The sequence below is a fragment of the Alosa sapidissima genome, chromosome 1 (assembly GCF_018492685.1).
Source record: "Alosa sapidissima isolate fAloSap1 chromosome 1, fAloSap1.pri, whole genome shotgun sequence".
Lineage (NCBI taxonomy): Eukaryota > Metazoa > Chordata > Actinopteri > Clupeiformes > Clupeidae > Alosa > Alosa sapidissima.
Window position 1 is genome coordinate 17199766 of NC_055957.1, and position 14413 is coordinate 17214178.

Consider the following 14413-nt stretch of genomic DNA (forward strand, 5'->3'; position numbering starts at 1 on the left):
ATAAAGGGTCATGCACATTTAGTAGGCTGTTCAGTGACAGTAATATGCTTCATTGGGCCATCTGATGCAAGCCAAAGGATTTCTGAATTCTGTAGCCTGTAGGCCTGTAAGCAGCTAATAATTAAAACTGCTTCATGTGTCGACGATTGTTCATGAATGTCAAATCAACTGTGTGCTACATAGATTAAATACTAGGCATAAATGACAAATTGAAAGCCACTGCATTTCAGATAATTATATTTCAAACACTCTGGGACTTATGGGAGACAATAGGCTATAATGTTGATACTAATTTATTTTATGACCACCTACACCTAGACAATAATTTGGAGTAAACTCTTTTAGGCTATAGATAGTTTTGAATTATGCCAAAGTTGTTTTTGAGTTTATACAATTTATTCATTCACTCGTTTTGTTCAAGCATAGACTGTATAGTCTATGTGTTCAACAGTGAAGCCAATCAAACTCGCAATTGATTTCAAACCATTAGCATTGTTGTTTTAAATGTATGCTTTCATTATTCTCCAATTTCTGTAGGCAATCTATTTTTTTCTCTCGATGTTAAATTTGATGACTTTCGATGAAAATCCTGTAGATGGCGCTTGCCAAATCGAACAGAAATCGTCTAGTATTGTCTTAATTTTACAACATATATCCTCTTGTCGTCAATCTACTGTTTTGGTCTACTGTTCTACCTCGTGCAGGAGCAGAGATGAAGCTGAATTATACCTCGCTTGAATAAACGAGGCCAAGATGCCGCTAACTTGAGTCACAGACGTTATGAACTTTCGGGCCCCTGGGCCCAGATGTATTAAGGGCCCCCCACTAATTATCGCATAAGTGTGTGCGTGTGGGGGGGTTGGGGGTCCTCCCCCAGAATTTTTTTCATTTGTTTTATGTATTCTATATGATTTGATTTCCTGTATTCTGGTGCATTTTGGGGATGGCCAATACTTTAATTCAATCAGATTCATAGCAGATTTATTGATATTGAGGCAGTGATTCCATGCAAAGGCTTGGGCTTCAGGGCCCCCTGACCCCTTGGGCCCCTGGGCCTGGGCCCGGTAGGCCCGTGCAGTAATCCATCCCTGACTTGAGTTAATGGAACGGCTTCAGCCCCAAGTGAAAGTCTACGCTAGTTCAAGCCAGGCTATTTCTGTTAAGCGCCGCCTTCATTAGCGAGGTTGATGGAATACCCCCCAGTCAAGCTACATTTTATTTATTTATTTTATACTTTATTGTTCAAATCAATAATTTATGGACTATAATCCACATGTAGTTTCCACATCTTTAAATTTTTCCACCCTGTGTATAAATAGTCAAGTAAATAAATATGTTTAAATAATATTGGGTAAAAAAGTGTAAGTGTACAAGTGTGAATAAGTGAAAAAGAGCAAAACCAGGAAAGTACACACACGCACACACACACACACGTGTACATATTCAAGCTACATTTTAAGATTCAAATTGTTGTGTTAAACTGATCATTTAGATAATCTAATGCACATTTTTTTATGCACGTCAATATCCCCTTGCACAAGAACATAAGTTTACAAAACATATTAATCTCCATGCTGCTACTTTGCACTTTTGCCATATTGCACCTTGTATTGCACTAGTAAAATACCTCAACCTGACTATATTCTGGAACACTGCGATAGTCTGGTAACTGTAAGCTGTGTTGATTTGTCTACCTTTTAAATATCTATTTGCACTTGGCTAGTGTCCTATGGTTAGTCTTATGTTTAATTTATGCTTATAGTGTGTGTCAAATCTTTTTTTAATACTGCACATTGGAGTATGGGAGAAACGCAATTTCAGTCTGCTGTGTAATGTATTGTTGCATGGTTTGATTGACAATAAAGTTGACTTGACTTGATTTGGCACGGAATGACCCATAACCTAATGGTTGTGCTTTAGGCTTAGTGAGTCTGGCCATGCAGCTGGCACGCTCATGTCCCGTCCTACCTGCTGATCCAGTAGGCTAATATATTCACCTTTAGCTTCGTCTCAATTGAGACCTAAGCTCCAGTGGTGGCTCTTAGTCATGGGAGCATTTCTGAAAAGGGCTTCCGTTTTAGCTATCAGATTTTACAGTGCAGACAGTCACAATTTATAAATGCGATGGTTCGTCTGTTGGGATAGGCGTCCGACAACGAGTCGGGGCAACAGCCAGGCCCCATTCGGCATAATTCTTCAAACCCGGAATCAGGGGCGGAGCCAGAGGGGTGGCTCCGGGTGGCACTGGCCACCCTTGAGATTCGATTGGCCACCCCAGGTGCCACCCCCAAATCCTAGTCTACGATTGGCCATTAACATGGTCTAAGGCGGGATCTTTCTTGATGCACTTGCAGCAGTTTGGAATGCCAGATGTCAGAAATGTAAGTGGCAAACACGCTTGCCTTTATTGGCCTACAGGCTATTGCTTGTGCTAACACGCAAAGATATCTATCTTAAGTCGCTGACATTTGCTAGGTCATTAAGTGTTAAATGTAGGCTAGGCCTATATTTTGTAAAAGCGTTTAATGATAATAATGTCCTAATGTAATGTTAAGACAACTTTTCATTTATGGTTCATCAAGCTTACTCATAAACACTCGTTGCATCTAGGCTACAGGTAGAGATATTCTGATGACATGTATGACCATTCAACCAGTCAAGCATTTGTTGTTAAATATTGAAATTATGGGAAATTTACATAGCTTAGGCTGAACTGCATGTTTCTTTTGTCCCCCATGCCTGTTTTATTCGTCCCAATCAGGAGGGATAAATGAAACGTTGCGCACGTTCCACTTTTGCCAATAATTCCTGAACGCAGGGCTGGACTGGCAATCTGGCATACTTTTTTCTTTTTTGGCCGAGTCGGTCTTTCTAAAGTTAATTTTCCATAGTAGCGTGTGACAACAAAATCATGCCTGTGTTCTGTTCCCAGAGCTTTCTCTCTGTATGATCTGCAGTGTTTCTCAAATTATGAGCCTCCTCGACAAGTAGATTGCTGGTCTACAGAGCCATGTATTTAAAATACAAAATAGTATGTTGTCATTTGTATTTTATTTAGTTGGAAAAAAATGGCATCATCAGGTTTGTAGTTTAAAAACACTGCCAAATATTTTTGGTAAAACCAATAACCCACTTGGTGATGTGATTATAAAAGTGCAAAACAATGAATGCAGCACTGGTGCGACTTGAAATTTGCCCAGAGTTGTTGTGATCAGAATATTGAGATTCAGGCAGATAAGTAACATGGAGGTTGCTCACACACACAATACACTCCCTGTCTCTCTCATACCAACCTCAAGTTTCCTGAGAACTTAAGTCATCCAATTCGAACACATGTGGTTGCCCTGCAACAAGTTGCCCCATTTATTGCCTAAAGCAAAACGTTGAACATTTTATTTAATTACTAATTTGCCCAGATTTGCTCACACACACAATACACTCCTGCATACCAGCCTCAAGTTTCTTGAGAATTTTAATGATCAGTTTCATCAGATCATCCAATCGGAACACATGGAACTAGTTATGTGGTTGCTCTGCAACATTGTTCGATCTGGGCATGCATTGACGATGCACTTTGTTGGTCTTTGTTTTTTGTTACTCATACACCCATATATACATAGGGCACCCATACCCATATATACATACATATACACCTGCTGGATGCCAGAGCACACACACACACACACACACACACACCTGGTCGTACTAACACCCCTACACTCACACATTGTTCTCCATGAGGTTCTCCCGTGCAGTCTTTATAACTTGCCCAACATTTAAGTAAGTAAGTATAAGTATATATACTCTTTTGATCCCGTGAGGGAAATTTGGTCTCTGCATTTATCCCAATCCGTGAATTAGTGAAACACACACAGCACACAGTGTACACACAGTGAGGTGAAGCACACACTAATCCCGGCACAGTGAGCTGCCTGCATCAACAGCGGCGCTCGGGGAGCAGTAAGGGGTTAGGTGCCTTGCTCAAGGGCACTTCAGCTGTGCCTACTGGTCGGGGTTCGAACCGGCAACCCTCCGGTTACAGGTCCGAAGTGCTAACCAGTAGGCCACGGCTGCCCATTATTTGACTATAAAGATTCATAAATGTCCTGCCATACTCGATTAAATTGTTCTATTTTATTTCTGTCCTCACACATTGCTTTTTCTATATTTAAATAATATTTCATCAATCCCTTTCATGCCTGCATGGATGGGGCCTGTGTGTCTTTCCAATGTTTCAAAATGATTTTCTTATAAACCAAGGCGGAGAAAAGAATCTGCCATACTATTGGATACTTCAGATTATCTGTTCTCTGCAAAATACATTGTGTGTTAATTTGCACTCAATTTTGCAGGTTTCAGTCAACAACTTTTGAATTTCCAGCCAACACTTTTTAATGTTCTTACATTCCTAGAAGGCATGTATAAGAGTGTCCACATGAGAGCCACATTTCACACACAAAGCAGAGGATGATGGGTCCAATTTATGTTCAGTTGTGACTTTTTGAGTGCATCTGTTTAGGCTATGAGATGTAACAGGCAGGTCAGCATAGTTGATCTGTTGACTGTTTGCATTATGGCATGTCTCAGGCAGAGAAAAACTGAAAAACTCAAACACTGTCCACTTAATCAACAGAGTTAGTGTACTGATGAAGGAATAGATTAGATAGATATGGAAGGTTTGCAAAGTGATATCATGCTCCTTTTAAAGAGTATTTTCGGTACTTTCCAAATAGAAAAATACAGTTGATTTTGATACATGGTGTGGCTATGCATTTTATAGTTTATTTTGATACATTTAAAATTAGGGTATTTGATATTTTATTTTAAAATACATTGATGTATTTTTGCCCATCCCTGCCAAAAACTAGAGCAGCCAGGCAGCTACACATATTAACTTTAATATGTTTGGCTATTTGTATTTGTATTTTATTCAAATACAAAGACATTTTATGTGAGAGTAAGGTATCTGTGTTTTTTGTCCTTCAATTTATGAGTATGGTGTTTGGTGCCTGGTTTCCCTAATGTATTTGTGCTAATTTCACATCTTGAGCCTGTTTTAGGCTACCAGATATGTTACGGTTTCTGAGTTTCGATGGGTGGAGTCGGGTAGGCTATAGTAAATCCACATTTGTAAAGGCCTAGCCTACTTGTAGGCTACTCTGCACAATGCCAGTAAAGTTTAATTTAATTTAATTTAACCTAATAATATCTTTTCTCTGTTGGTGTATGTATGATGTCAGTCAAGTTAAACAAAAAGTACACTAACATTTTTTTTTCTGAAAGTTGAACTGGTGCCCGTGTTGCACTCCATTGGGGTATAGCCTACTACGAATCTCGATTAGCAGTCCAGTCCTTTTATGAAAAAAGGTTGAACACCAGAAGCAAACTTAACTGATTTTGTATCCTCAATATGTCCTGAGTAAGGGAAAAAAAGCCCCGAAGAATCCCAATAGGGGAATGTTTAGAAAAAGACCTAAACCACCAAACAGTGCATAATGTAATTACGTATAGCTAATTTGTAAAAATACCACAACGGAGCTAATAGTCCAGGCAAAGTAAGGTCTGACCCAAAACTAATTGCAACAGAATTTATTTTCACATTTTTATATTTCAATTGGTGATCTAAACACCATAGTAAAAGACCATGAAAATCCAGTTGGTGGAAATATGTTAAAATGAGGGTTGTTTTATGCATTATTCTTCAGAAAATACTGACAAAACTGTAATTAGAATGTTGTAGAATTCACATTCTAAAGAATATCTGACCCCATCTAACTTAACATGGAATTTTAGAATCTTGCATTGTTGAGGAACATTCTTTTATTTTCAAAGAGTGAATTTCTTTGTCTTATTTCAGACTGGTTTGTTGCAAAATTGGTGTCTATTTTTACATTTTGGCCCTTTGGATCAATGGAAATGGTTGTTGACTCTTTACTTTGACTCTTCAGTGACCTCTAATTAGATTAAACACCAAAAGCACTTTCCTAGGCTGAATAATGCTTAACTATGTGTTTGTACAGCTTGAACATTGCACTAGAATAGAGTACTGTTACAATACTGTTGGGTTGTGGAGGTTAGCACACTAGAATAGAGTATTGTTAGAATACTATTGGGTTGTGGAGATTAGCACACTATAATAGAGTACTGTTAGAATACTGTTGGGTTGTGGTGGTTAGCACACTATAATGTTACAGCACAGGGTAATCCTAATTTTATGGGTCAAATTTATTCCAATCCAACTCAAAAGTGAAGGTTTTATCCAGATCAAAACCAAGAGTAGATTGTGATCTAATCCAATTTCAGGATCCTTGTTTCCCTTTGAACAACCCATTTTCAAGATTTGATCCAATCCGATAGCCGAAATCCGGTAGCCGAAATCCGGTAACTGAAATCCGATAACCGAAATCCGATCACGTTTCTTTTGAACAATTGGGCCCAAACAATCAAAGCATATGTAAACTAAAAAGCTATGCTACCTCATGTTCATTTTGCTCGGACCCCGTTAATCACAGCTTGCAGGTTATATTTATTATTATTCCTAGCGGCGGCAAATTAATTTGCTCAGCCTGTACGTCTAGTATCAAACCATAGGGATTTCTATTGGCTGACGCTGTGGACTTCATCTAATCACAGCGCTCTATTTTGTTAGAGAGTCTTAAGGCGGGCTTAACAGGATAACGACAGTGCTGCGACTGTGAACAACAAGAAAGGTGGCTATGGCAAACGAAGAGCGGTTGTTTGAATCGGCGTTGGCGTCAACTTTGGAGGAGTTGGACTTGTGCTTTTCTTTGAAAGTTGAGCAACACAATGCACTTAAGTCATTACTTTCGAAGAAGGATGTATTTGCCGTTTTGCCGACCGGATACGGATATGGTCGTAGCGCTGGCCTATTGCATGCCTAGGCAGTTGGAAAAACAATTCTCTGCCCGCCCCTTGGATTAAGCGAGGTGAATGAAATGTATAGTCTGGAATCGAACCAATGATATAGGATGGCCCGCCAGGCTAACTTTCTGCCATATTGGACCTCCATACCAGAGTGTTTCGCTCCATTGTTGTCTTTGGTCATGGCAAATCAATACACGTCACGTCCATATCTGTTTAACCTCATCTCCATCTGCGCAGCAATTGATTGATTTGAATGCACTGACATCAGATAAAGCCTGCCCTATGCCGCAGTAGCGATTTAAATTAGGTTCCTGAGTTTTAGGAACATTGGAAATGGACTTAAGTAGCCTCCGGGCCAGATGGACCTGTAGAGCAAATCCCAAATTTGCCAAACGTTTGTATGGGTATCCGTTTACCTGGTTTCTAACTAATATATTTTTCCTTACAGCGTCGCACTATGTATAAGGTTATGATTATTGTTATTCTGTTAAATTCTAGTCTGTAATTGACATTGGTTTGTTTTAAGGTATCTGATTTTAAGGTATCTAATTGTCCCATAAACTATTCATTTTAATGTATATGTCGCTCTACATAAAATTGTCTGCTAAATAGCATAAACATAAATTAGCCATTTTTCTGTACAGTATTCCATTATCCTGCATGTCATGCTCAGCTGATTAACAATCAAAGCCATTACACTCAACACTGGAAAACATTTGAAACATTTATTTTTACAGAAACAAAATATTGTAAAAACAAAACTAGAACATATACAGTATTCACAACAACTTTTCCAACAGACAGCTCCCCCAGCCCCTTCCTGTAGGGCATCCTCTTTGAACACCTTGTGATGCCATGTTCATGCTGCCTCATCATTGTGACAGACAAAGGAATAACACAATCCTCTGACCTCGTATACCAACAGAAACAAACGTCATCAAATTCCTCTTCCTGAAGAATTCCTGGCAAGGCTCCTAAGCCCAGGGAGTGGTGAGGGCAACTCTGCGACTGTCTTCATGCTCCTGTTTGGCTTCAGGTGATTTAAAGGCATTGAGGCAGTCGCAGCAGGTGAGCAAGTACTTCTCATTGTGGATTCGACTGGTGTGTGCCTAGAGACCAACTTCAACGAAAAAACTTTGGCCACAGCTGGGACAGACGGTGGGCTTGACTTCACCACTTTTCTCTTCCGTTTTTTCTACAGTCATCTCTTCCCCAGAGAGTGTGAAATCACAGTCTTTTTTTGGTCATTTGACTTGTTGTCTGAGGCAGCAGATGTGTGGTTAACTAGATCATTCACCTGTAGAAGAGAGGAGGACCACCACAGTGAGCTTTTTGTTAACGTGCAGTGCCCTGAACAAAATGGTTGAAAGTTGTCTGATATTGAGTCTGGATGATTTTTGTCCACACATTTTCACATGCATTTGTTTACACATAATTAATTTTCATACATCCACGTGTAACCCATATGAAATGGTTACTATTGAGCCATTATTAGCATGAAAAGATGTCGTAGCATAGTTTGACCTCAGGGTGGCGCATGCGCCCCATATTCAGCTGTTGTTATGCCAACGTCAGTTTGTCGTTACGCTTTCATACTGGAGAAAAAACCCAAGCCTAACGTCCGAAAGGAAAAAAAGGTACTAAATACTTTGTAGTGAAATTCAATATTAATTAGTTATTTTATATCAAAGATCAACCCAGAAGTGAAAACCAACTTGAAGCCAGTGCTCAACGTTATACTTTTCACCACGAAGCTCCGGTAAGCAGAGCTACTTGCTACAAAATACTTTGACATCGCTCAATTCTTTCCTAAATGTAATCAAATACAATACTAATTAGTTATTTCATATCAAAGATCAACCCAGAAGTCAAAACCGACGTGAAGCCAGTGCTCAACGTAATGCTTTTCACCACGTATGTGATATGATAAATAATAAATGAGCTGTATTACACATTGTAAATATATTTACACAACAAGAAAGAAGGTTTACATGTAAAGTTTTAACAAATAAATAGTTGAGTAAAATTGTAATATATTGTAATTTAGATACTGTACTGCTGTGAATGGTAATAAGACAATCCATTTGTTTACATTCAAATACCATTTATTAATTTTGTTGATGGTGATAGCCAATCCATTTTGCTTACCAAAATGGTATTCATTGTATTCATTCATTTCATGATTGAACAGCTGTATTTTATGTTTTGGTTATATCACATGATTAGATTGTTTGATTCAATAGAGAAGTCAGTGTTATAGATCCTAGATTAATTTCTTGCATTCTGCACTATGTGTAGATTGGTTTTTTTATTGACTCCCGACCAGAACCGATTCTGAACCGTGCAGTTCAGTGGCGAGCCAACCCGAGATCGTAGACAGACCCCTACCCACCGGTGTGGCCAGCCGGAGAGCGAGGATTTGCCTACAAAGATTGAATTGACTGACTTGACTGACTGACCACCAAATCTCAACCGGATTCCAGATAAGATCTTTTAAGATTGTGCACACTGAAAGAGACATTGATTCACACATTCAAGAACTTTCATTCACACACACACACACACACACACACACACACACACACACACACATTTTATTTATTTTGTTTTTTGGGGAATTTAATTTTATATTACTGTCTGCACTTTATAGTGCTCCGATCTGTAGACAATAAAATTGTCACCTGTTCAATTGTAACCAACTTGAATGACTTTATTGTTTATTTGTTACTCTCCTAGTCATTCATACAATTTCTAAAAACCTTATACCAGCTCCTAGGTGAAACCCATCCTGGATAAGTGCGTGCTCACGGCTCCCTCAAATAGACCCCACCACCGATCACAGATTCACCATGGCAACTAGAGTGGCTTCATTGCTTCTTCTACAGTGTGAAGTAGGTAGCGATAGCCTTTTCACAAGAGCAACAAACAGCAACACCTCTGTTTAGGAGAATATTGCAACTAGTTCCGCGACCACCACGCACAAAATGGTTAGGCACTCCCGTGACGTCACATTGTCGCATGACAGGTCGGGAATGCAGAGTATGTAGAAGTTCACAAACGTTTGATCACAATGATCACAAACGTTTAAATAATGACAGTGGGTCTAGGTATATGTGATGACAATGTGTAGTGGGCAGTAGAATAACTATTGGTTTCCGTTTGTGGTGGCTGCTGACTAAGATAAGGGATGAGATTAAATAGATCCTGGAATTTAGCCTGGTCTGGAGCAGGCTAACTCCACAGAATAAATAGCCATGGTAACTTATATCATAACATATCCTGCTGCCCCCTATCCCGCTTTTGTGCAACTGGATCACGGATAAATTGAGCCAGGATAACCAAGATATCCCGGCTTAATCCCTTATCCTAGTTTTGTGCAATAGGCCCCAGTTCTTCTGCCACCAGGGCCCAGTTCAAAAGTAATCTGCTCGGATTTCAGCTATCAAATTGGATCAAATCTTGAAAATGGGTTGTTCAAAGTGAAAAAAGGGACAAGGAAACAATCAGATTGGATCACGCAATCTAATCTTGGTTTTGATCCGGATAAAACTTTCACTTTGTGCTGTTCAAAAGTTTTGAGTTGGATTGGGATGAATTTGATCCAAAAAAAAAAAAAAAAGTGAATTACCCTGATCCCAACAGAAGGGTGGGTTTCGGGTGGATTTCAGGCACAAAATGTAATAAAACATTAAAGTTGGTCAAATACTTTTTTTTTTATGTTTTGGTCAAATAACTTTATCTACTTGCAGTTGATTTATTTAAATGTTACAGAAATAGGAGACAAAGTGTGCTTGTTTGTATTTATTTATTTGTTGTGAATAAGATGAGGGGTCCGACATAAAAAGAAACTGACAATAAAAGGGGATGTTTGTATTGTGGTTTAGTCTCTTATGATAACACAATCAAAACTGTTCCTTATATAGCCACTAGGGTAGATTGTGTTATGTAGTTCCATTTTGAAACACAGGTAATCTGGATTTCATAATCCTGAAAAGGTATAAGTAAGTACATAAGTATAAGTATATATACTCTTTTGATCCCGTGAGGGAAATTTGGTCTTTGCATTTATCCCAATCTGTGAATTAGTGAAACACACTCAGCACACAGTGAACACACAGTGAGGTGAAGCACACACTAATCCCGGCGCAGTGAGCTGCCTGCTACAACAGCGGCGCTCGGGGAGCAGTGAGGGGTTAGGTGCCTTGCTCAAGGGCACTTCAGCCGTTCCTACTGGTTGGGGTTCGAACCGGCAACCCTCCGGTTACTAGGGATCGACCGATATGGTTTTTTCAGGGCCGATACCGATATCAATTATTACCAAAACAGGAGGCCGATAACCGATATGTAAAACCGATATGTCAGTTGTCAAAAAGGGGGGTAGTAAAGGCGATATGCTGCAAAAATTTCATTCAAAAGCATTTAATTATGCAAACTTTTCTTTCTTCTTTTGATACACAATTGTCCATCAACTTGCATCACTTGCAAGTGTATATCCTGTGTAGGCCGATCATGTTAATCCAAGAGCTGAGTGATAGCAATTATTTTCATAGAGTAGGCCTATGGGCTATGTGCTTGTTGGGACCTGTCACAAAGAGGATGCTTTGCCATTGTGTGTGTGTGAGTGTGAGGGAGAGGTGCATGCGTGATGGCAAGTGTTACGGTTGAATAGTTTAACAAAACAGTTTTAAAATAGTTCTTTTAAGCATGCAATTTGTGTCCATATGCTATAAGCTACACTTTTGATAGCCTAAAAGGCACGTTAATAGGCAGCTCAGGACGCGATTTAGTTCAGGTCGGATCAAATTACTGCTGGCCCTAGGTGCATGTAGTCTTTTCTGACAGTCCGTCTCAAAAAGGGGCAATTAGACTTTTTGACGTTCGCTATCGCATAATTTAGGACTTGTCTGTACTATGTCCGCCGAGGTGTCCCGTTATTCACAATTAACAGACGAGGCGGAGGCAGAGAACTCCCGACGCGCAGCACCTGAGTTTGTAGGCTAATTAGTAAACAGCATACCACTAACGTGCATCAATCGGGAATTCGCTAAATGAAGGAAGTGGGTGCTTTACTTATTGATCCGGATCAAAGAGACAATAGCTTACAAAGTGGTGTTTTTGTAACTTCAGTGTAGATGATTGTGATTCATTGCAACTTCAGCAATGTAGGCTACCTCCCTTACCTTCAAAAAGTAGCTCCGTACAGCTGAAGCCCAGTCTACAGTCTGCATCAGTGAGAATCCTAAACTTTCTCTGTGTTCAGTCTTCGATCCTGATTGGCTGCATTCGTGCTAACTAACAAATCAGACGGTGTAGTGGGCGGGACAATGCTCATGACCACAGAGTAGCAAATGCAGGGAGTGAGAGACGCTTTACAGACAAAGTAGCGCGTTTCGTTCTTTATCCATTTCAATATCGTCTTATCGGTGGAAAAAATGACCGATGCCGATTATTATAAAAATGCTAAATATCGGCCCTAATAATCGGCCAGGCCGATAATTGGTCGACCCCTACCGGTTACAAGTCCGAAGCGCTAACCAGTAGGCCACGGCTGCCCCCAATGCCTCCATGTTGTATCTGGATCAGGTTGATCCAATCCCAAATTGCTTTGAAAAAACGGCATAAAAGTAAAATAGATTACCTGATCCTGGCTTGTAAAACATGGGATTTCCAAATCCGGATCATTCTCATCCAGGTTAAACTTTTTGATCTACTGGGGCCAGTTGTTCAAAAAATTGAATCTGGATCAGAATGATCTGGATTTGGAAATCCCATGTTTTACAATCCAGGATCAGGTAATCCATTTTATTTTTATGTTGTTTTTCAATCCAATTGAGGATTGGATCAACCTGATCCAGATACAACCTTTTCAGGATTACAACATCCAGATTACCTATATTTCTAAATGGAACTATATCACAATATATCCTAGTGGCTATGTAAGGAATAACAGTTAGAGTAGGTGGCCTGGGGTAGCTTTGATTGTGTTATCTAAAGAGACCGAAAACACCCCAATAAAACAATACAAACACCCCTTTCATTATCAGACCCTTCATCTTATCCACAACAACTAAATAAATACCGGCACAGTCAGTCATACTTCGTCTCCTATTACTGTAACAGTTTGTGCCTGAAATCCTCCCTTCTGTTGGGATCAGGGTAATCCTATTTTTTTGGATCAAATTTATCCCAATCCAATTTAAACATTTTGAACAATACAAAGTTAAGGTTTTATCCAGATCAAAACCAAGATTAGATTATGTGATCCAATCCAGTTTCAGGATCCTTTTTTCCTTTCGAACAACCCATTTTCAAGATTTGATCCAATCTGATAGCCAAAATCCGATCAGATTTCTTTTAAACAACTGGGACCTAGGCTTTTAAAACACTCACCTCTACTATAGTGTGGGTCAAAGCCATCTCAGCCTCAGTCAACACACTGGACTCATCTGCACCTCCATCTCGGCATCTCCTCCTCCTTCATCTTCTCTATGTTCTTCTACAGCTCTGACTTTGTCCTCATGCGCTTCGTTTACTTCAACTTCAAACTCTTCCTCTTTTATTTTCACAACCGCTACCTCATCCGCAGAGAGAAAGGAACGCGTTTCGCAGTAGCCTTTGTGGACATCTGGCTTAACATTCGAAGCATCAGATGTTTGGAAGCCTATATTTCTCACCTGCAGATAACAAGAGCGCCAGTTCAGTATTATTGATAAATGGAATTAACAGCTACAAAAGTAAGGGGGGGGGGGGGAAGACACCAGATCATAATGTAACTGCAGAGACACCTGCAGAGACATTAGCAGAGACACCAGAACATAATGTAAATGTACGTACACACCGCTGCCGACTTGAGCTTCCAAAGAGTCAAGAAGTCACTTATTTTCAATGGAAAAGCCAGCTTCTCTCAGCTGCCAGAAGCGTCAAATCCGTCGGCGTCGCGTTTTGGGCGTCTTGAGCGTCAAGCAGAAAGTTGAAAGTCAGTCAACTTTATGGTAATGAGCTATGATTCAGCGACCAACGACCAGCAACCAATCGAATAGACAGAAGTATTAAGATCGAACGTAAAATACTGTCACGTCAGAGCGGCCAAAGCGTCCAAAGCTGTGCGGTGTGTACATGGTACACGGTGTGTACATACAGTTATACTATAATATCTTCTCATAACTTTAACAGACATAGTGGTTATTTGAAAGGCCCACATTCCGTCAAATGTAAATTAGACATCAATCTATAGATGAACTGAATGGATATTTAGAGGAGGAATTATCCCAGATATTGGTTAAGGTTGTAAGGGGTCTTACATGAAATAAAGTGTTTTAAGTCTGAAATCACATGGCCTATTTATAACTGTCAATGTCTTGTCTATTTTTTCTGTCTCATTTTGCACCTTATTTGCTGTATGAAAATATGAGTTTTCCTGGAAATAATTCTGGGTAATTCCGAACTTTTAAACCAAAGTATCAATGTTTGCAGTGTTAGTTGAGATGGTGGACCTAACTAACTAAAGCCAGGTTTAAAAACACTACAA

The 14413-nt window shown here is 39.6% G+C and overlaps 1 protein-coding gene and 1 long non-coding RNA gene across 5 annotated transcripts in view; one reads left to right on the forward strand and one right to left on the reverse strand.

Annotated features, from left to right (window-relative positions):
- Window positions 1–7596: 7596 nt before the first annotated feature.
- The window catches only part of LOC121724274, a 31094-nt gene continuing 24277 nt past the window's right edge, over window positions 7597–14413 (reverse strand). For 3 of the 4 annotated variants that reach the window (XM_042110739.1, XM_042110732.1, XM_042110716.1), the window contains 2 exons: window positions 13276–13559; window positions 7597–8182 (listed from right to left, as the gene is read on the reverse strand). The gene's annotated coding sequence lies outside the window, so the exon portion shown is untranslated. The remainder of the gene's footprint in view (window positions 8183–13275; window positions 13560–14413) is intronic. The other variant, XM_042110722.1, reaches the window with a different exon arrangement.
- Window positions 8382–9575, forward strand: LOC121724345. Its single transcript, XR_006035191.1, has 3 exons — window positions 8382–8644; window positions 8741–8799; window positions 9184–9575. It is a non-coding gene; the product is annotated as an uncharacterized LOC121724345 (long non-coding RNA).